Here is a 22,380-nt window from a genome sequence, read left to right on the forward strand (position 1 = left end):
AGGGAGGGAGGGAAGGAGGCAGGGAGGAAAGGAGGAAGGAAAGAGGGAGGGAGGAAGGGAAGGAGGAAGGAAGGAAGGAAGAAAGGAGGGAGGAGTGAGGGAGGGAGGATGGAAGGAAGGAAGGGAGGATGGAAGGAAGGAAGGAAAGAAGAACAACCCTTACTTTCTGTCTTAGAAGTGACACTAAGTATTTGTTCCAAGGCAGAAGGGCAGTAAGAACTGGGCAATTGAGGTTAAGCAATTTGCCCAGGGTCACACAACTAGAAAGTGTCTGTGGCCAGATTTGAACCTTGCACCTCCCATCTCCAGGGCTGGCATTCTATCCACTGAACCATCTACCTGCCCTGAACTCAAACTATTCTTAGGAAATGCTATGTGACTCTTGCACAGTAAAACCATCCATGACTGTATCAACTGGAAAAGATAAACATTCTGATCTTTGTAAGCTAGCCTCCCTCTACTCTCTGTGTGTCTCACTGAGTTAGACTCCACTGTGTTCTCTCCATCTCTCTTAGATACAGCCACTACCTTCCACACTTTCCTCAAGAGAAGAACACCTGAAATATCAACATTTTTAGTTAATATCTTAAAAGAAGGTGATCAAGATCCTGGAACAAAAATTAAGCAAAAAACAAAGATGCTCCCAGAAATCCTTTTTTTTTTTTTTTCCGCAACACCACTAGAGTGGGCTTTCAGCCAAGTTCCCTTTCTCACCTCTTTTCTCCTTGATTCAGTCCTTCCTTTGTCATTACTGCTACTCAGCAGCAAGAGCTGTGAGTGGCCTGGTCTTTGGGGAAATGAGGTCACAAAAATCTCTCCCTGCAAGAATAGCTAAACGCTCATTCTCTTCTGTGTGAGATCCATTTCCTCAGACCTGTTATTTCCTGTCAGAAAACCAATCACTGGGTCATGTCCTTAGCAGTCACTACTTATCTTAGGATTCTAGAATCTTAAAGAAGGATGAGACCATAGAGATCATCTAGTCTACTCTCCTGTCAAGGACCAGAATCTTTTCTAAACACAATACCAATGGATAATTCTAAGAAAAACTGATAGTTACATAGCACTCTTTTTACATTTGCAAAATTTTTATGTGTTGTCCCATTTCACGCTCAAGATGACTCTGAAAGATGAGTGCCTATTTTATTGATGAGAATACAGAGCCTCAGAGAGGATAAGATACTTGCATGTGTTCACATAGCAAGTTAGAACAGAGTAGGAATCTAAACTTTTTACACTCCATCCAGCTTCTTCCTAAATATTTCCAATAACAGAGTTCATTCATTCAAAAGGCAACCTTTTCCATTTGTACCAGATTCTAATCATTATACTGAGTTCAAAGGTACCTCTCTAATGCTATTTATTGGACATAGTTCTGCTTATTGGAGTACTGTATCTTGCATATATGGTAGGTAGACACTTAATAATTGCATATTGAATTGCTTTTGGTGAAGTAAGAATAATCCTTCTACATAATATCCCTTTTAAACATCCAAAGTCTAAAATCATGCTATTGCCTCTCTTTCCCCCTCCCCTAAGTTTTGTCATCTCTAAGCTTACCATCCCCAGTTTCTTTACTCTTTACTTATATGAAATGCTTTCTTGAACCTGAAATAATTTAGTTGCCTTCTCTGGCCATTCCCAAGTTTTTGGATTACCTTCTTAAAATAGTATGTCCAGAAATTAACCCAATATTTCAATTTGACAAGTACAAAGTATAGATCAGAAATTTTGCCAAGATAATAAGCTCAACTAAAAAGCATTTTTTAAAATGGCGGTACTGACTTGGACTCATATGTCCTTCTTTTCATACCTCTTCTTTTTCTTAAGCAATTAAAGAAAACTGAAATGAGTCCACATACAAGAAGAGGTGGAAAATATAAACATTTATGCAGATAATTCATTTGGTCCTCCTCCCCAAAAGACCTTACCTATCCATATTGGCTTTCCATTTGTATGTGTAATCATAGCCTTCCTCTGAAAGTTGCTTGCTCAAGTCGAAACTGGTAACTCTAGAAGTCTCATTTTTCTGGGTGACTTGGTCTTTAATGCTGCTTGAGAATTTGAAGTTGAGTACTCCCCACTTCATAACCTGCCCCTGAAATGAAGAAATCTATAAGGGTAGAGGAAAAGTAGGGCATGGTATACATTATATTTCTTTGGTCTCCAGTCTCTCCTGAAGGTGATGATTTGTATTCATGTGTATAGATCAGGACACCCTTGACACAACCTGCAGGAAGATATAAAAGAATGGGAGATGGTCCAGAAGAGGCAAGCCAATAAATCCATAAGGAGGCTGAGCCAAAAAAAATCATAAATCCACACTCTTTGGTCTGGTTAGTCAAAGCCTGGAAATAATTTAATCAAAATCTGTAAAGTCAAGAAGCATATGGGTAACAATAATTCAGGTGTATATGGCATTGCAGAGAACCTAGATTGAAGTCTCAGGTCCTACACTGCTTTGGTGACCTTGAATAAGTCATATTGACTTCAGTTTGCTCATTTATCAAAATGAAGAGACTGGCCTTGATCCTCAAAGGTCTCTTGTAACTTTTAATTTTTTAAAATTTCACTATATCTTCTTTTTAAAATTTTTTTATTAATATAATTTATTTACAAGTGTCTCAGTCCCTTCCTCCCTCCCCACATCAAAGAAGGCATCATCCAGGCACCATCTCTCATGTTCCATTTTTCAGTTCATTCTCTGGAGGTAACATTCACAATTTATTCTTCAAGTATTAAATCTGTAGCTGTATATGATGTTCTCTTGATTCTATTCATTTCACTGTTCATTATCCCATGTAGTTCTTTCAAAGTTTTGTTTTAATTGGCCTGCTTGTCATTTTTTATGATGAAGTAATATTCTATCACAATCACATACCACATTTTGTTTAGCCATTCTCCAATTGATGAGTTTTCCCCTCAATTTCCAGTCCTTTGCCACCACAAAGAGAGCTGATATAAATATTTGGGAGCATTTAGGGGTTTTTTGCCTGATCTTCTTGGGAAACAGACACAACAATGGTTTTGCTAGATCTAAGGGTATATAGAGTTTTATAACTCTCTGGGCGACATTCCAAATTGCTCTCCAAAATGGTTGGATCAGTTCACAGCTCCAACAGTGTATTAGTGTCCCCATTTTTCCACATCTCCTCCAACTTCTAAATCCTCTAGTTGATCAACGGCATCCTTTAAAGCAATCTTTCAAGGGAAGGGCCAGGAGTATTAACAATAATCTAATTTTATAGATGAGCAAATTCACACTCAAAGATTTCAAGTAAATTGCTCGTGATCCCTCTACTGAACAAAGGAGCTAGCATTGTTCAAATCTAAGTCTCATGTTCTTTCCACTAGAGAATAGACATGGACATGATCTAGAACAGGGCCAGCAGTGGATATTGTGGAAAGAGAGCAGAAGACAAATCTTAGAATTCTCTAAAAAGGATTATTTCTCAAAAAATAAAAGGAAATATTACCTTATAGAACAGGAAGGATATATATATATATATGACATTTCTTACAGCATAGACAGAAAGCATAAATAGATATAGGTAGAGGTTTGGAATAGATACCTATGACAAATACACCAGCTTGATAAAATATATGAGGAACAATAAAGAATAGTGGTTTGTGTGATATGAATACAGAATGAATGGGTTATACAGGGAAGACCGGCACATCTGGTGTGAGAGCTGAATGAGCCCTTTTCAGGGCTGCTCTTCCACCTTTTGTGTCCTCTCAACGCCGAGCTTCTCCAAGAAATTAGAGCATGCAGTACTGGTAAAACATACACCCTGGTAAAACCATCTGGGCTCAGACCCGTCAATGAACTAAGGGGATGTCTACTCCAAGCATGTGAAAACTTCCTCCAGTGGAATGGGGCAGATGAGAACAATTCATTCCAAAAGCCATGAAAGTAGCTGAAATAGACACTGTGGGGTGCTTAGAGTCTGGTCAGACATTGAAGATTCTAAAGTCATCCACTGCATTCTGAGCTATCCCTAGACATTCTAACATGTCTTGCCACTGGACTTTGTGGAAGGCAGAATGAGGATGACAACTTTGTACAACTTCCCATGATGTCATTGATCCTCTTCTAAAACAGACAAACATATCTGAGAGAGTATTTGACTCTATACAGTATATTAAATAAATATATCATAACTAAAAATGTCACATAACAGGCAATTTTGTGAGGTCTTTTTTGGCTCTATCTCTTTAGATTCCATTGACCCATTCTGGGAAGTCATTAGCAAATAGATTTGGGAAACATTAAGTAAAAAAACAGCCACCTAACATATATGACCTCAGGGCCAGGGTTTCCTGATAGTCTTTCAAAACAGAACCTAAATGCACTAATATGTAGTGAAGTGGATGAATAAATGGGGCTCTCTGAAGATTCCCAGGCTGCTCTGAGCATCTATGTATATATTCAAAGAAATCTTCTAGAAAGATGCATCAACAATGTTTCCAGACCACCTGGGAAAAGTCCTAGAAGCAATTAAATTTAATATTCCACCTGAGCCCAGCACCACAAGAAAGTGGTCCATTTGTTAATGGAGTGACAAAACCAGAAGCTAAAGCTACACTCCAGATATTTTGCTTGGGGATTCTGAGTTTCAGGAAAGCAACCAAAGAAATTGTGCCATGCAGTGCCATCTTGTGGAATATTTCCAGTATGACCATTGTTTAATTGTCCTAGAATTCCTGCTGAGCTCATTTCCAAAGGACTGCTGAAACATTTAATTCTTGCAAAGGAGAGTGATTCAGACTTCAGCAGAAGAAATTTTATTCTTAGAAAAACCTGAATGCAAACTGCGTTTTCAAGTCCAAAAAGAGCCAAATGTTTTTCTTTTGACAATATTCTCACCCCAGCTAAAAGGAAAATGGAATGGTCACCAATAATAGATGAATGATTTTGTTTTGGTGGTGTTACTTTGTGTGTATAGAATGATAGCATGGCTGTCTCTGTCTGTATACAGGTCAAATAAATCAAGTTTATTCAATAAAGATTTCTTGTTTACCTGCCATCTGCAAGACACTAGTCTAGGTACATGGAAAGATGCAAAATTTAGATAAAATATAGCCCCTGTTGTCATGGAGCTCATAGACCCTGTAAAGAGATAAGAAAAAAAAAAACTCAGATACGTGTTATATAAAACAGCACATGACAAGTATACAAGAACAATGTAAGCAAAATGATTAGTAAGATCCAAGGTAGACAGAGAAGGACTTCTTGAAGTGAGAGAATAAGGAGAACCTCACATAGGGTCAGAGCAGGCCATTAAATCCAACTGCCTCCTCATTTTTTCGTGTGCAATAATGAAAGTAAAATATTAGATGTAATATTAATTTTTAAAAATTGTTGTGGTTGCCATTTATAAAATTAACTCAAGTCACAAGTCTGTCAGTACCTCTTAACAATGAAGTGTTCATCAAAATGGAGATAAAGTAAAAAGAGGGAAATGTAGGAAGGAAACAGAAATTATCACCTAGCTAAAATAACCTAAGACAAATCAGGAAGCCCAAATCCCAAGCCCCAAAAGCTTCCAAAGTCTACAAAAAGCCCTCAAGCACACAGCAGCCACCAGAAATCCCGCTCCCAACTGTGTTCCACTGAAGCCCCAGTGAAGAGAGACTGCTCCAAGTCCCGCACCACACCTTTTTCTTTCTGTCCCCTTCCATCACAGAATGTGACCATGCAAAATGGAATGTGGAGGAGGAAAAACCTGGGAAGTGGGTTCTATCTACACACATGGATCAAAAAAAGGGACACAAAGGGAAGTTATTGACTTGGCCAAAGTCACATCACTATTGTATCATGTGAGATCTCATGATACAAGAACCTAGATCTTCTTGACTCTCACTCCATTGTTCTATCCATTCTACTACAATGCCCTTGAGGTAATACCTCAGTCATGATCTATGTTGGAGAGGAATCTAATAGAAGAGGGGGAGGTGAGGAAAAGGGTTATACAGAAAAAAAAAAAAAGCCATAGGAAACTAAATAAACAAAGACATGAAAATCAGAAAAATGGAACATGTATGGGGGAAATGGTGAATTGTCCAGTTTGGCTGAAGTATAGGGCATAGAAAAAGACAAGGTTGGAAAAATAGAATGGCACAATTGTAGCTGGCCTTGAATGTTAGTCTAAATCACAACAAAGACTACTAATGCAATAGGCATTAATCATTGACTGTGCATAAGTATTAGGTGCTAGGAATCCAATGATGAAAACCAAACTTGCTGCTCTCTAGAAGCTTACATTCTAGTAGAGAAGATTCACGTTGTCAAATGTGTGGCACTTTGTGTGATGGAGCAAAGGAGAGTTTCAGACAAAGTGCTTCAGGACCAGCTGAGGAAGGAGAACTCACTTTTACCCTGGGGGGATCAGGGAATGTATCTGGGAGAAGGTGTCTCCTAAGCTGCTCCTTGAAGGGAGAGAAAGATTTCAATATGTATAGATAAGAAGGAAGCATATACCAGATAGGGAAGTAAGTCACAAAAATGAGACAAAGGATGAATAGCAAGTTTGTAATATGAAGTAAAATGACTAATTGACTGAATGAATGAAAAGTGCTATGATAAGCCAACTAGGGATACAAATAGGAAAAGCAAGAGAGTTTCTTTTTTTCAAGGAGCACATATTCTAACTGGGCAAGACAACACAAAAGAAATTGAAATTATTGGACAAATGGAAAAGTCTAGCTGTTCTAAGGATGTCCTGGCAGAACTGATGTTAAGATCTGGAGGTCCTTAAGTTGCCTTGGTAGGCCTTGTCAACAATGCCTGCAATCTAGAGAGTATAGAGGAAAGACAGATGGTAAAACCTAAAGGACCTTAAGATCAGTTTTCAAGACAGATGGTAAGGTTTTCTGTGTCACCAAAGAAATAGTTGATAGTCCTATCTCATCCAAACAGTATATACAATCAGGCATGATGACTGGAAGAGAGTGAGGCTGATGACTTTGCATAACTCAACTCTGCCTTACTTTAATCTAATTCATGCAGAAGTCAAGATATTAACACATGATGCCATTAGTCTTCTTCAAAAACAAAGATCAAACAACAGTCAAGAAGCCAATACAGAGACTGGATAGCCCGGAGCTGTTGAAGGGACAAGTCAGGAGGATGACCTCAGTGGTGGCCTCTCTTCCCTCCATCAGGTTAGCCTAGAACCTAGAAAGATAAATTTAAGCCAAATTGTAGAGAATCTTAAATTCCAAACTGGGGAATTTGGATTTTATCCTTTAAAGTATAGAAAGCTACTGAAGGATTTTGAGGGGGAAAATGACATGGTCAGACCTTTGCATTAGCAAGAATTTTTTGGCAGTTGTGTGGATAGTTTAGAGAAAGGGAGAAACTAAAGGCAGAAAGACCAATCAAAAGTCTATTACAGTAGTCTAGGTAAGAAGTAATGAAGGCCTAGACTAAATAAGTGTCACCATGTTATAAGAAGAGAGGATAAATAAAGGGAATCTGTGGAAGTAGAATCACTGGGCTTGCAATTGATTGTAGATGATGAGAGAGATGGACTAGCCAAAGATGAGTCCATGGTTCTACTCCTGAGTAACGGGAAAGATACTGGTTTCATTAACAGAAACAAAGAGGTTGGGAGGAAAGACAGGCTTATGAGAAAAGATAATATTCAAATACAGGAATCTGGAATTTACTCTGGAAGTAATCAGGATTCATTGAAAAGATCATGCTTTGCATATGCCCTACCTGTCTTCTCCTAACATTTTGATGCTAGTCATGGCAACTTAAAATAAAAGGAAATGGGAAAAAATGGTCAGGGGATGGGGGAAAGATGGAAGAAGGAAAGGGGCAGCATCTTTTGCCATAATGCTATAGGTAAAGAGTAGGGAAATCATAGTAGGAGCCTCAGGGTTCTGCAGGCTCATAGCAACAGAACTGCTGGCCCCCCTTTCATCTGAGGTTCTTGCCCTTACTTCTCTATAGGATTCAGCCTGGACTGGAGGCTGAAATTGAGATCCTGTTCTGCTCTAGTGTACAAGCCATATCATTTCAGCTTTAGCGTTCCTTAGCCAGTCCAGGTTAGCAAAGGGGCAAAGTTACTCACCATCCCCATTGGTATAGGCAGCAACTGTATGTCTCTGAGGAGCTGGAGGCTGATGAGGGTGCTGGGGCTGGCAACATGGTTGCAGTGAGCATGTGCTGGGTGTTTGTCGTAGATGTATACTCAGGGTTAGAATGCTTCCTTAAATGTGGATTTAGTCCTTGGTCAGTATACAGTCTAGGGTCCATGACCTCTCCTCACCCCAAGATGACATTTCTAGATCCTGTCCTCAGTCCACCCTTGCTCTGTGAGCTGGAACTGAGCAACATATCTGCCTTGAGGCATTAAGGGGGGCATGGTAGATAGAACTAGAATGCTGGGTCTGGAGTCAGAAAGACCTGAGTTCCAATCCAGCTTCAGAGACTTACTAGCTATGTGATCGTAGACAAGTCACTTAGCCTCTGTTTGCCTCAGTTTCCTCAACTCTTAGGCAGTGAAAATAATAGCATCTACCCCTTAGGATTATTATGAAGATAAAGTGAGACATTGCCATGAATGGTAAACAATAAAAATTTAGTTAGAATGAAAATTGTTCTGGTGGACAGAATGGCCACATCAATGAGATTAAGCTAAATGTTACTAGGGAGGGATTGTGGTTGGCAATTTCTCAGGTTCCAAAAAATCAGTCACTTTGGGATGTTCTTAATGTCACAGTTTCTTTACCTGAATACATTTCTTCCCTTGTCCTTAAGTGAATGATTCAGTTCTTATAAGAACAAAGCCACCATCTACATTGAAAAAGACTTTTGTGAGACTTAAGCATGTCAGAGAAGGGGGAAACCCAACAACCTATGGTGAGTTGGGAAGGAATAGTTGTAGACTTCAAACTCAATAGAGGGGTTTGCCGTAGTAAAATTCAAACCAAACACACATGCAAATATACACATATATATCTACACATGCGTCTACATGTGTACATGTATGCAAATATACTTATACACATATATACTAAAATATACATACTATATATCATGCTATTTGTATGTTTTGTGTGTATATATGTACATATACATATATATGGTATGGAAGCATATTAAAACATTTTTCTTAGTTCTTCTAGTAATAGTAGCTAGTATTTCTTTAGTTCTTTAAAAGTGTGCAAGCCACTTTACAAATATTATCTCATTTTACCCTTACAATATCCTTGGAAGATAGGTACTAATATTATCTCAATTTTATAGTTGAGGAAACTGAGGCAGACAGGGTAAATGACTTGGGATGTGTTCCAGATTCCTACTTCCACCAAAAGAAAATGATGGGTCTGACAACAGTAACCAGAGTTACAATACATAAAGTATACAGGAATGTTAAGTAGCCTAAATTTTGTCAACAACTCTGCCTTTTTGTAGAATTTTTATTTAAGTCTTTTAGTTTTAAAAAATTCTGACTTTAAAAATTTTTTTATTTCTTTTCATTTTTTACATCCCCAACATTTTCCAATGTATCCCTCCTCTCTCCCACTATAAGAGTCGTCCCTTATAACAAAGACTCAAAGAACAGTTCAGCAAAACTAACCCAACCCATTGAAAAAACCTGATAGTATATGCAGTGTTTCATACCCATAATTCTCCATCTCTTCAAAGAAGGATAGGAGCTACCTTCTCTTATCTCTTCTTTGGGGACAAGCTTGATTATTTAAATTTTACAATATTCAATTTCCATTGTTTTGCTGTTGTTATTTTTCTATTCATATTTTTATTCTTGTGCATATTGTTTTCTTGATTTTGTTTATTTCACTTTTCGGTAACTAATATATCTACCTATGCTTCTCAGGATTCATCACAGCCATCATTTTTTATAGCATAGTATTATTTCTTTACATTTGTGTACCATACTTGTTTAGCCATTCCCTAATTCCTGGTTATCGCCTCGATTTCCAGTTCTTTGCTACTACAGAAAGTACTTCTATAAAACTATTGGGGTCCTATAAATATTTGGGGATCCTTAATTTTATTATTGACTTCTTGGTGTATATGCCTAGTCGAGGAATTCCTTGAATCAAATGATATAAACATTTTAGTCATGTTCTACTATTCTATTTCTAATTTGCTATCCAGAATGATCAGACCAGACCATGACTCCAAAAACAATATATTAGCGTGCCTAATAATAATAATAATAATAATAATAGAGACTTTTGAAATAGGAATTTCTCTAAACAAATGTAGCAGCAAAATAGAGGATAGCACCTTGTAACCAACATCTAACTACTGTATAAACAAACTCATTCTGCCCTGAAACAGCTAATTGGCCAACAGAAATGTTGGACCTGAGAGCTAATTTAGCCTCAGTTACTTAGTGACTACGTGTCTCCAGGCAAGCCACTTAACCTCCTATCCCCCCTTTTCCTCATTTGTAAGATAGGGATAAAAATAGCATCTACCTCTCAGGATTGTCGTGAGCCTAAAATGAAATCATATTTGTGAGGTACTTTATGAGTCTTAAGGTACTATATAAACACTAGCTGTTATTATTAATGGTACAGAGATATGGTTTTGAAAGAATGTGCTATAATGTAGTTGGGAAATTTTTTTAATAATTAATAATACAGTAAAATGCAGGTAATGTTAATCTGTGGTTTTCTAAATCAACATGGACCCAGAAAAATCCTTCTGTACAATTTAATGGTCCTCATTTCTCTTTGAGTTTGACACTACTACTGTAGGTAATAGGGAGTCGCTGGAATTCATCAATCATGGGGTTGACATAGTCAGACCCACACATTACTCTGGTAACTGATTGATTATAAAGGGGGAGAGACTTGAGTCAGGGAGATAAAAATCCATCTATTAGAGCATTGGCCTTATACTTGTTGTGATACTTTGACTTAGTGCTTCTGAGTCTCAGTTTTCTCACCTACAAAATGTGGGTTTGAATTGCTGTACTACATACCTCGTAAAGTGATTGCTATGAATGTCAGATGAGATCATGAGAAAACATTTTGCCCTCTAATGGGGCCCTATATTAATGTGAATTATCATTATCATATCAATTAAAATAGGACCTCCCAAGAACAGGGAGGATGAAGATGTTTATGGGTCTAATTTGAAGAGTACCAGGAGGCCTTTTAATCAGAAATATCCTCTACTTCATTGAGTCTGTAACCTCAACTATTTGGGTATTTCCTCCAAAGACACCAACCACAACCCATCCACACCTACTCATATATTGTCATTCTTGGCTATATCCTTTCATAAATGCTCCCAGGAGGATCCTCTCATAGTACTAAAGGACTTCCTCTAGGTTTTTAGCATTCCATGGATACCAGTATAGCTCTCTGGCTGACCATTGCCTTTTTCTCATCATACATTTCCTGGGTAAAATACTTTATAACACTTTATTGCCTACAAGTAATCCTTGATAATATGCTACAGTCCATTATACCAACAATGCTGATTTAATATTCCTCTTTACCATTCCTTTCAAATGAGTCATTCTTCTAGGTCTTGAAAACTTACTGTCGTCTGAACCTCTTACTTATATGTAACTACCCCATGGAATAAAGTAATATAATACTTCAAGGCTGGGGTCCTTAACTTTTTAGTACCATAGACCCCTTGGGCAGTCCAATGAAGCCTATTGATCACTTCCCAGAATAATGTTTTTAAATGAATAAAATAAATTACATAGAATTACAAAGGAAGCCAATTATATTAAAGCCCCAAGCTCTTACAGCTCAGATTAAGAATCCTGCCTTAAGGCATTATGAGCTAACACCTAGGAAGAGGAAGAAGAATTGGTTTAATATTCTAGCTCATGCCCTTGGGGAAAAGAACACAGGATAGCCTGAGGGTCCATGTATGTGTGTACTAAGAAAAGGGATAACAATGTTGAAAGGTAAGGGAGAAGACCTTTGAGGCACACTTAGAAGACTTCATAGTTCTACCTAGATTAAACTCTGAATTCAAAGTAGAATAATTCATGAATTCAGCATCATTTATTAAGTAGCTACTATTTAGGAGACACCGCCCTAGGTGCTAAAGATACAGAGATATATTGGACAGTGAATTACTTTCAAGGACCTTGGACTCTTAATGTGGAGACCAACTATACAGATAACTGTGATATAAAATGACTTAAGACAAATTCAAAGAAGTCTTGGAAAGTTACTGTGAGGAATTTAAGGAGGAAGAAATTACTTTCATCTGGAGAGAGGAGTAAGACTTCACAAAAGAGGCAATGTCTACATTAGGGAAGGCAGGGACTTCTAAAGGCAGATATTATCTTTCAATCGTAGACAAATGATGGTGTCACCAAAGACATGGAAATGAGAGAGGATAGAATAAGAAAAGAACAGAGCACTCCATTTTGGTTAAAGTGTAGACTGTGGGAAGGAAGTTGTGATAGAAATGTAGTTCTTATCCTGTGTTCCGAATCCCTTTGGCACTCTGGTGAAACCTCTGAACACTTTCCCTAAATAATATCTTTAAAGACATAAAATAAAATGCATAATTACAAAGGGAAAAATTGTATTGAAATAATTATAAAAATCATTTAAGAACCTAAGTTCACAGACCCACTGAAATCTATCCACAGACTCCTTTGAAGTCTTTGGATTCCAAGTTAAGAACTTCTAGGTCATGGCCAGGTTCTGGAGATTCTTGAATACCAATATACTTTCTTCTGGAGACAGGTGGAAGTCAGTAAAGATTTTGAGGTCTAGGACACACATATGTGTGTGTGTGTGTGTGTGTAGGTGGTACATGAAGAATATAATTTGGGAAGCAATAGGAAAGATGGATTATAGGAAAAGATATATATATACATATATATGTATATATTTTTATAGGCAGTGACAGAGACAGAGATAGAGATAGAGGACTGAGGTTCTGGTGAAAAGTTAAGAGTAGAGACCTAGATTTGGAAGAGATGACGATTAAAATCCTAAAGATGGATGAATTTACTGAGGAAAAGAGAGAGTGATGAGCATAGGGCCTACAGAATTGGACCTCAGAAAACACATTCAAAAATTAGCAGAGGATGAGGAGCATACAAGAGAGACAGAAGGCATAGTGAACAAGGAAATAAGGAAGAAAAAACACGAGAGAGAAGTATTGTAAGAAAGAAAAAAAAAAAAAACCTAGCAATGCAGCAATGAAAGCCTAATAACAATTGTGGTTGTTATTTATTTATTCAGTCATGGCCAAATCTTCATGACCCTGTGAACCAGAGCATACCAGTATTGGTCATAGGATTTTCTTGACAAAAATACTGGAATTGTTTGTCATTTCCTTCTCCAATGAATAAAGGCACACAGAGGTCAAGTGACTTGCCCAGGGTCACACAGCTAATTGAGTGTCTGAGGCTGGATTTGACCGGTCTTCCTGACTCCAGACCCAACATTCTATCCACTGAGCCATCTAGCTGCAGGTTGCAATTAGAGCACATAAATTTGGAGTGAGCATAGCTTGATTTCCTATTTTCTATCAGCAGCGTTTCCAGGCTCAGGACCAAAAGTAAAAGAGACAGATAATACCAAGGATGAGAGTTAGCAGGGAAGAAAGGGAATAGGGTCAGTTCACCAAGAGATTCAATGATATAAGAGAAGACATTATTGAAATAGCTGACCCTTGGATAGGGTCAAAAATGTATTAAGAAGAAAGGAGAGGGGGGCAGCTGGGTAGCTCAATGACTTGAGAGCCAGACCAAAAGATGGGAGGCCCTAGGTTCAAATCTGGCCTCAGCTGTGTGACCCTGGGAAAGTCACTAACCCCCCATTACCTAGCCCTTACCACTCTTCTGCCTTGGAGCCGATACACAGAATTGACTCCAAGACAGAAGGTAAGGGTTTAAAAAAGAAGGAGAAGGAGGAGGAGGAGGAAGGCAAGTGGCACCAGGTCTGAAGCCTAGAGGACCTGAGTTCAAATATGACCTCAGACACTTTCTAATTATGTGACCCTGAAGGACTTGAATTTATAGATTCAGTTTCCTCATCTTATTCCAAAGAGCAATTCGTCATCCATGGGACGATGGATCTTTGACTTCCTACCTTCTGAAGTTGTTTACAAAGTGACATCTAAAGATGAGCTGTTACTAGCCTGATGTTCCATGAGAGTAGCGATCCTCTGACTCAACTTTGTATCTCTCTTCACTACACAGAGGATACCCAAGAATCATCTTGTTAACTGTTGTTGGTGCTGGTGCTGGTGATGGTGCTAGTGATGGTGGTGATGGGGTAATTGCTGTTTGAAGGTGACTGAAGTTGAAAAGACAAATGATTCCCCTTCCCCAAGTGGCTGGTCAGTAAAAAGTGGCATTGGGTGACTGGGAAGCCCCCAGCCCCAGCTACTTAAGGACAATCTTGCTTAAAGCACTGCCTCTAAGCCAGACTTTGGCCACCAGATGGCATGCTTGTTCATGCTTAAATCTTTAAAAATACAAACACTAGCCCTGACAATTGGAATGAAAGTAATAATGAATTAACAATTCATTCATCATTTATTTAAAAAAACATTTACTAAGTGGTCACAAAGAGTGGCAGCCAGTGCTGAGGGACGAGGGGTAGAAAACAAAGATAATAATCTCAATAATCTACATTCATTTAGTTTCTACAATTCTAATGTCCTAGATTTAACTACATAGGCCCAGTTTCAAGAAAAGGAGGTTAGAGAGAGGCTTTGCAAAAAGAATATTCACACCATATGTCCTCAATTTGGGCTCAGAAAATATAGGCACATAGTTGTTTTTTTATATTTTTAAGGGCTTTTGTATAATCATTTCACAAGCCATTATTAAGCTTTACCTATTAAACTATTTATTATACATTATTTTATATTAGTTCAAAACAACCCAGGGAGGTAGACACGTAACAGTTTTACACATGAGAAAACAGAGCCTCTGAGCAGATAAATGATTTGCTTAACATCAATTCAGTTATCAAATGACCAAGTTTGCACTCAGCCCTAAAGAGTTTAGAGCTCGGAAGTGGGACCATGCTTTTTTTTTTTTTTTTAATTGAATTAATTCAGGGAAGGTTACATTTTAAGTTCCAAGTTGTCTCCCCACTGAACCATTTGAGTAGGGTGTGTGTGTGTTTGTGTGTGTGAAACCATGTCATACATACTTCTATTTATCCATTCTTTCTCTGGAGGTGGATTTCCATGGTTATTCTTCAAACAATTTTGCTGTTGCTGTATACAGCATTCTCTTAGTTCTGCTAATTATGCTAGTCATTATTTCGTGCAAGTCTTTGCATGTTTTTATAAAATCAACCCTGCTCATTGTTTTTTACAGTACAGTAATATTCCATTGCAATCATAGACCACAACTTGTTTTGCCATTTCCCAACTGATGAGCACCCCCTCAATTTCCACTTTCTTGCCATCACAAAGAAAGTCACTCTAACTATATTAAAGCAGAGTACTTTGGGAAACAGAACTTATATGACAATGATGATATTTATTGCTTGGTCAAAGGATATACAGTTTTATAACTCCTTGGGCATAATTTCAGCTTGACCTCCAAAAGGATCTGTTCACAGTTCCACTAAAAATTATATTAATATCCCCATTTTTCCACATCCCCTCCAGCATTTATCATTTTTCCCTTCTATTGTGTTAACTAATCCAATAAGTAGGAGAGGACCTCTCAGAGTTATTTCCATTTACATTTCTCTAATTAATAATGATTTAGAGCAGTGATTCCCAAAATGGGTGCTACCGCCCCCTGGTGGGTGCTGCAGCAATCGAGGGGAACAGTGATGGCCACTGGTGCATTTATCTTTCCTATTAATTGCTATTAAAATTTTTTAAAAATTAATTTCCAGGGGGCTAAGTAATATTTTTTCTGGAAAGGGGGCAGTAGGCCAAAAAAGTTTGGGAACCACTGATTTAGACCATTTTTTATATAACTATGTATAGCTTTGAATTCTTCATTTGAAAATTGCCTGTTCATATCCTTTGACCACTTATCAGTTGGGGAATGTGAAGCAAGCTCTTATTGGGCCAGTTGTTAAATCTTCAGTGTCCACATTTATACCCAATAAACCTGCAAAATCTACAAATCAGAGCTTGTTTTGCTGATTACTTAAAATTATAAAAGGGACAGAGAAAATGCCAGTAATGTGGAATGAATTTAAAAGTGTGTAATGTGAAAGTTTTTTTCAAAGTATTGGTTGGTAAACATTTACCAATACGGAAGGTACCTTTGAGATTATGTGGTTCAACTTCATTCAATGATGAAAAAATTGAGTCCCAGGAATAGGAAAGTGATTTGAACATGGTCACACAGCCAACAAATTCCTGTCTTTTGACTCCAGATCCAGTGCTTTTTCAAAGAGCTCTCAGTTTTTCCATTTGTAAAGTGAAGGTCTTAGACTTTAATGCCTCTTCCATCTCAAATTCTTTAATTCTTTGATTCTCTAAATTATAACAGACTGGAAACCTAGATCATTCTCCCCCCAAAATCCTGTTCTTTCCACTGTATACACTATCTCTCATGCTTCATCCAGTGAACAGAGAATGAAATTCAGAGGAGAAGGGAGGGCACTGCTTGTATTATTATTATTATAAAAAAAAAGAGAATAAAAAGTTATTGGATTTTAGGAAGTAGAACTAGAGTCTAGCCTCCAGTCCCATGTCTTAGGAAGAAAAATTTTCCTCTTGTTATCTATCAGTGCACATCTTCTCATCGGTATGCTTGATACATAGCTATAGTTAAGAGGGGAGTTTTCAGGCTATATCTATTTGGCTTAATTAACTTTGGAGGGATTCTCTGTGCTTCTACTTGGTTCATTAGAGAATCCTGGTGACTCTTTTTTTATATGAAAATAACATGGTAAAAGACAAAAAAGTCTTTCCTACCAACGACTGTAATTCTGACAGCAAAGACCTGTTCAACTGAGGGTCTCTCCAGCATCTGCCTAGCTTGGCAAATGAGTGAGTTTGGGCTTATAAACAGCTGCTGAGTCAAAGTCATTATTGCCACAGCAAACATTCTACCTCTGAAAGGTCAAATAACAAGATCAGCAAGTTCCTTATTTTCCAGGATTAAATGAAGACAGTAGGTTGTTCTTTTGTTGGTGTTTCTATTTCTGCAGAGGGAGGAGAAAGAAAGGAAGGAAAAGGAATAGTGTGACTTTCTTCAACTTCTCTATAGTAGCATTTGGGAACAGAATTTTTTTTCTAGTTCTCTTTGTAGAAAATCAAATACTAACAAAAATTAATTATAGGAATGGAATTTTTCTCTCTCCCCTCACACTTCACGAATTCAATTTATTTAATAAATGTTATGCACCTACTGGTTCAAGGCACAATGCTAAGTGCTGGGCACAAAGAGACATAAAATACTTTATTTGCATTAAAGATAACAGCTGGTATTTCTATAGCTTTAAGATTTACAAAACATATTACCTTGGGTTTTTTTTTTACCTTACATTGTCTTTTTTGAACCTTACAATAACCTATAGATGTAAAAGATAGGTAACAGGTTCTATTATCCCCATTTTGCAGCTGATAAAACTGTTCATAAAATCATCATTGTTGTCGTCATCATTATCAGCATAGTGCTGAAAGAGACCTTAGCCCCCAAGAGTTTGAGTGATTTTCCCATGATCACACAGATAGTGAACCAAAGAAGCAAGAATGAGTTAATTGTTCATCAGTTAATCATTAGGTAGCATGGCATAGTTCAGCAGTTTTTAAAGTATTAGTCAAGTCCATGGACCCCTGGGAGTTCCAGAGACCTTTTCAGGGTGCTCATGAGGTCAAAACAGTTTTCAGAATAATACTAAAATGTTATTTGCTCATTAAAATACTCCTCATTTTTCCAACTGCATAGCTGTGTGAAGATGGATTTTCTATATAGAGTTCAACTAGAATGACCCTTTGCAATGGATTGAATGCAAAAGCAGGTTTGAGCAGCAAGGTGGCATGGCAGATAGAGTGCTGGGTTTAGCATGAGAAAGACCTGTATTCAAATTTCAGCTTGAGTCACTTATTGTTTTTGTTCAGTCATGGACCTGACCTTGTGGACCACAACATCTTGATATTGTCCAGGGGTTATATTGACAAAGATAGAAGGTGGTATGCCATTTCCTTTTCTAGTAAATTAAGACAGAGTTTAAGTGACTTACCCAGGTTCACAAAGCTAGTATGTGTCTGAGACCAGATTTGAACTCAGGTCCTCTTGACTGCAAGCTAATAATAGCACCTTCCTCTCAGGGTTGTTGTGAAGATCAAATTATATAATAAATGTAAAGTACTTACCATAGTTCCTGGCACATAATAAACACTATTTAAAGGTAAGCTATTATTATTATTATTATACGAGAATCTACCTGTCTTCTGTTGAGCCAGGCGTTAGAGAGTTGCAAAAGTATGTAAAACAATGCCATTCTTCTCACTAATTTTTTTTTTGTTTTGGAAAATAGCTGGTTTTGTAAAACTATGTTCTTATTTATTATACATTTAGTATTCTGTTATTTTATTCTATTATTAGTTTTGTGTGTTACATATGTTATATATAATTATGTATAATATATAGAACATAAAATTGTTAACATGTAATGAGTTTGTTATTATTTTTATCAAGGAATAAATATTTTAAATTTTTATTTGTTTTAATCCTAAAACAGTAAATACTGATCAACATGTCCACCATAAACAAAAACTCTTTGGAATCCTCAATAATTTTCAAGAATGTAGGGAGTTCTCAAATAGATAATAAGGAAAAATACTTTTACAAAAATATTCATAGCTGCACGCTCATTGTGGTGGCAAAAAAAATTGGAAAATGAGTGGTTGTCCTTAGATTGGGGAATGGCTAAACAAATTGTGGTATCTGATGATGATAGAATGGAAAATTAAAACTTGTGCTGTAAGGAAGAATGATCTGGAGGATTTCTATATGAAATGGAAGAACCTCAATGAACTGATGCAGAGTGAAATGAGCAGAACCAGGAGAACATTGTACACAGAAAGTAAAACATTGTGAAACAATCCAATGTAATGGACTTTCCTACTAGTAGCAATGCAAGAAGTCAGGACACTCCTGAAGGACTTAAGGGAAAGAATGCTATACACATTGAGAAAAAGAACTATGGGAGTAGAAATGCAAACAAAGAACATATGACATCACTTGTCACATGTATATATGGGTATGTGATTTGGGGTTTAGGCCTTAAAAAATTGCTCTATAACAAAAATGAAAAATATGGAAATAGGTATTGAGTGATAACATTTGTACAACCCAGTGGAATTGCTTGTCAGCTCTGGGAGGGGGAAAGGAAAGAAAATGAATCATGTAAACATGGAAAAATATTTTAAAAGAATATATAAAGAAAATATATATAGGGAGTCCTGAAAACAAAAACTTTGGAAACCACTAGTATAGCAGATAGAATATTGAACTCAAGAATTAGGAAGAACTTGGATCAATGCCCACCTCAGACACTGGATCTCTGTGTGGCAAGCACAAGTTAACTGGCAAGTAAGTTAACTTCTTTGGACTTAAGTTTCCTCATCTGTAAAATGAGAATGTTGGACTTAATGCCTTCTATGAGCCCTACTAGCTCAAAATATATGCTCTTATGAAAAAGTCATTTACTAAATATTAGTTGCCATGTATTTGGCACTGTGTAAGAAGAGAAGGCACCAACAGATAGAGGGGACCTGGAAAACCTTCCTCTAGAAGGTAAGGACTTGAGTAGAATTTTGAAGGAAGCCAGAGAAACCAAGAGGCAGCAGTAAGGGAACAGAACATTTCAGCCTAAAGGGACAACTAGTGCAAAGGAAAAAACTTCAAACATTATGTCTGAGGAGCTACAAGTAGACCAGTGTTGCTGGATCACAAAGTATATGGAGGGAAATAAAATGTAAGAAGACTAGAAAAGTAGAAAGAGGCCAAGATTAAAAGAACTTTAAGGGCTAAACAGACAAGTTTGTATTTTGATCCTGGAACCTATTGATGGCTGGGGGTGATGAAGGGGACGTGTGTGTTGGGGGGTAAGAGAAGGATAGACTTACTCTTTAGAAAAATCGCCTTGGCAGCAGAGAGGGAAAATGGACTGGAGTTGACATCAAGGAGGGAGATTTATCAGATTATTGTAATAATCTAGATGAGGGTCTAGATGTGATAGTCTACTCTAGATGAAGACCTTATCTAGAGGGATGACTTAGTGGAGAGAAGGAAATCTCTATAACACATATTCTCAAGAATTGATACGGTTTGGCAATGGATCATATATGTGGGATGAGTTGGAGGAAGGATTGGAGGATAAACCAAGATTGTGAGCTGGGCTACCTTCAAAAGTTAAAAGGAAACTGAGAAAATAGAGTATTGGGCAGGGCAGGGGGAGATGTTTCATTTCAGACATGGTGATTTTGAGATGCATATAAGAGATCCATTTTGAATGTCTAAGCAAGAGACCTTATAGGACTGTAGCTCAATAGGGAGTTTTGTTGTTAGTTGTGTTTGACTCTTTGTGACCCCATTTGGGTTTTTCTTGGCAAAGATACTAGAATAGTTTACCATTTCCTTCCTCTAGATCATTTTACAGATGAGGAAACTGAGACAAACAGGCTTAAGTGACTTGCCCAGAGTCACACAATGATTATGTCTGAGCCTGGATTTTAACTCAGATTTTCCTGACTCCAGACCTGGCCCTCTATCTAGATGCCCTGGAGAAAATTTAGGGCTAGATACATAGCTTTGGGAATCATTTAAATAGCCATGATCATTGAGTCTGTAGTAGATAATGGGATCACTAAGTGAGATAATATATAATATAAAGGGGAAAGGGAAAAAAAGAGGAGAGGACAAAGTCTTGGGCAAAAGGAGGGGTACCTATGGTTATTGGTCTTAAGATGGATGAAGAATCAGGAAATAAAACTGAAAAAGAGAGAATGGACTGATAAGAGTGGTGTCACAAAAATCCAGAGAAGAGAGTCTCCTGACATCATCATTGTCGAAATCATAACTCATATTTCCATAGTATAGCATTCCAACCACAGCACCGTATTGTTGCAGAGTTGATTCATGCCTGTCCAATGTTAGACTCAAGCACTATTAAAGGCTAATTTCTTCATGATGCCCAGAATCAGATTACATTAGATATGGGCCTAGAGAGGCCCAAACTAGCACATGCATGCATACACACACATATTGTATATATAATATATCTACACTCATACATATGCATATACCTAAATATATATATATATGTATATATCTTTTAAATTGTGGATTTCTGTCAGAGATAAATCTATATCTGTCTCTAATAGAAATCCTCAAATTAAAAGGTAAGTAGAAGGATCGCTAATCAACTAGCAACCAAGCATCATGAGTCTAATATATCAGAACTTCCCATGCAGGCCCAGGGTTCCAAGGGGGGCTAATAAAAGGTAATTTTGGTGTTAGCTATATTTTAGCTCAGTGTATCACCAGGTAAAGGAAGTCATCCTGTCCCCATTAAGCAGATCCTGTTCATTTCTTAGAACTGGTTTCTTCCCAAACCTTACCTTTCTTATGCAGATAATTGCTGATAATAGTGTGATCACAATATGATGTTGATGATTTATATTTATTCATGCATTTATATAGGCTATAAGATTTGCAAAGTGTTTTACCTATGTGTATCTCTCATAGCTATCTTATTTGACTGAATTTCCCCCCTTTCTTTAAGGGCCCTAGAACTGAAACTTTCCTTATTTCTTCCTCCTTCTTTGAGATAATATTTATATTAATACTTGGACTTTCCTAGTGAATGATGAGGAAGCATGGGCAAGAATCCTGATTTGCTTCCTATGGATTTGGATATTTACATCCCGATTACAAGAATTAAAGAGATCTTTCCAAAACATGAAGAAATTACTTTAACCTGGCACTTAACCACCATTTCTTCTTAGTAATATAAGTAGTATATATATATATATATATATATATATATATATATATATATATATATGTAGTCTTGCTATCTGGGGATTCTCTAAAAGATTTGGGGTAATCTGCTGCAAACCCTTTATCTTAATGACAGCCTAATCACCAGAAAAGCTTTAGCTTCAGAGGCACATCTTTGAACGTTGCAAACTCCTGAAAGGAAAGCTAAAATGGGAGCCTTGGTCAGCCTAGCTTTCTTTTGGCTACAATCAGAGGTTAAATTGTAAAAGATGTCTGGGGCCTTAGCTCAGCTTGAAATGAATCTGTGAGGGCCGCACCCCAACCAAATAACAAAAGAGCTATTTGCGTGTCCCTAAAAAGACACAGCTTTTGTTTTTACAATATTTTTACAGGGGCCCAGGGGAAAGGAAGGGAAGAATGAGACAGAAATGCCCCTTTATGGAAGAATGATTCCCCACTC

The 22,380-nt window shown here is 37.4% G+C and overlaps 1 protein-coding gene across 1 annotated transcript in view; it reads left to right on the forward strand.

Moving 5' to 3' along the window:
- Positions 1–22,380, forward strand: part of OTUD7A (OTU deubiquitinase 7A) — a 431,043-nt gene that overhangs the window by 402,225 nt on the left and 6,438 nt on the right. The gene's annotated exons all lie outside the window — the stretch shown is intronic.

Source organism: Gracilinanus agilis, chromosome 2, assembly GCF_016433145.1.
Source record: "Gracilinanus agilis isolate LMUSP501 chromosome 2, AgileGrace, whole genome shotgun sequence".
NCBI lineage: Eukaryota > Metazoa > Chordata > Mammalia > Didelphimorphia > Didelphidae > Gracilinanus > Gracilinanus agilis.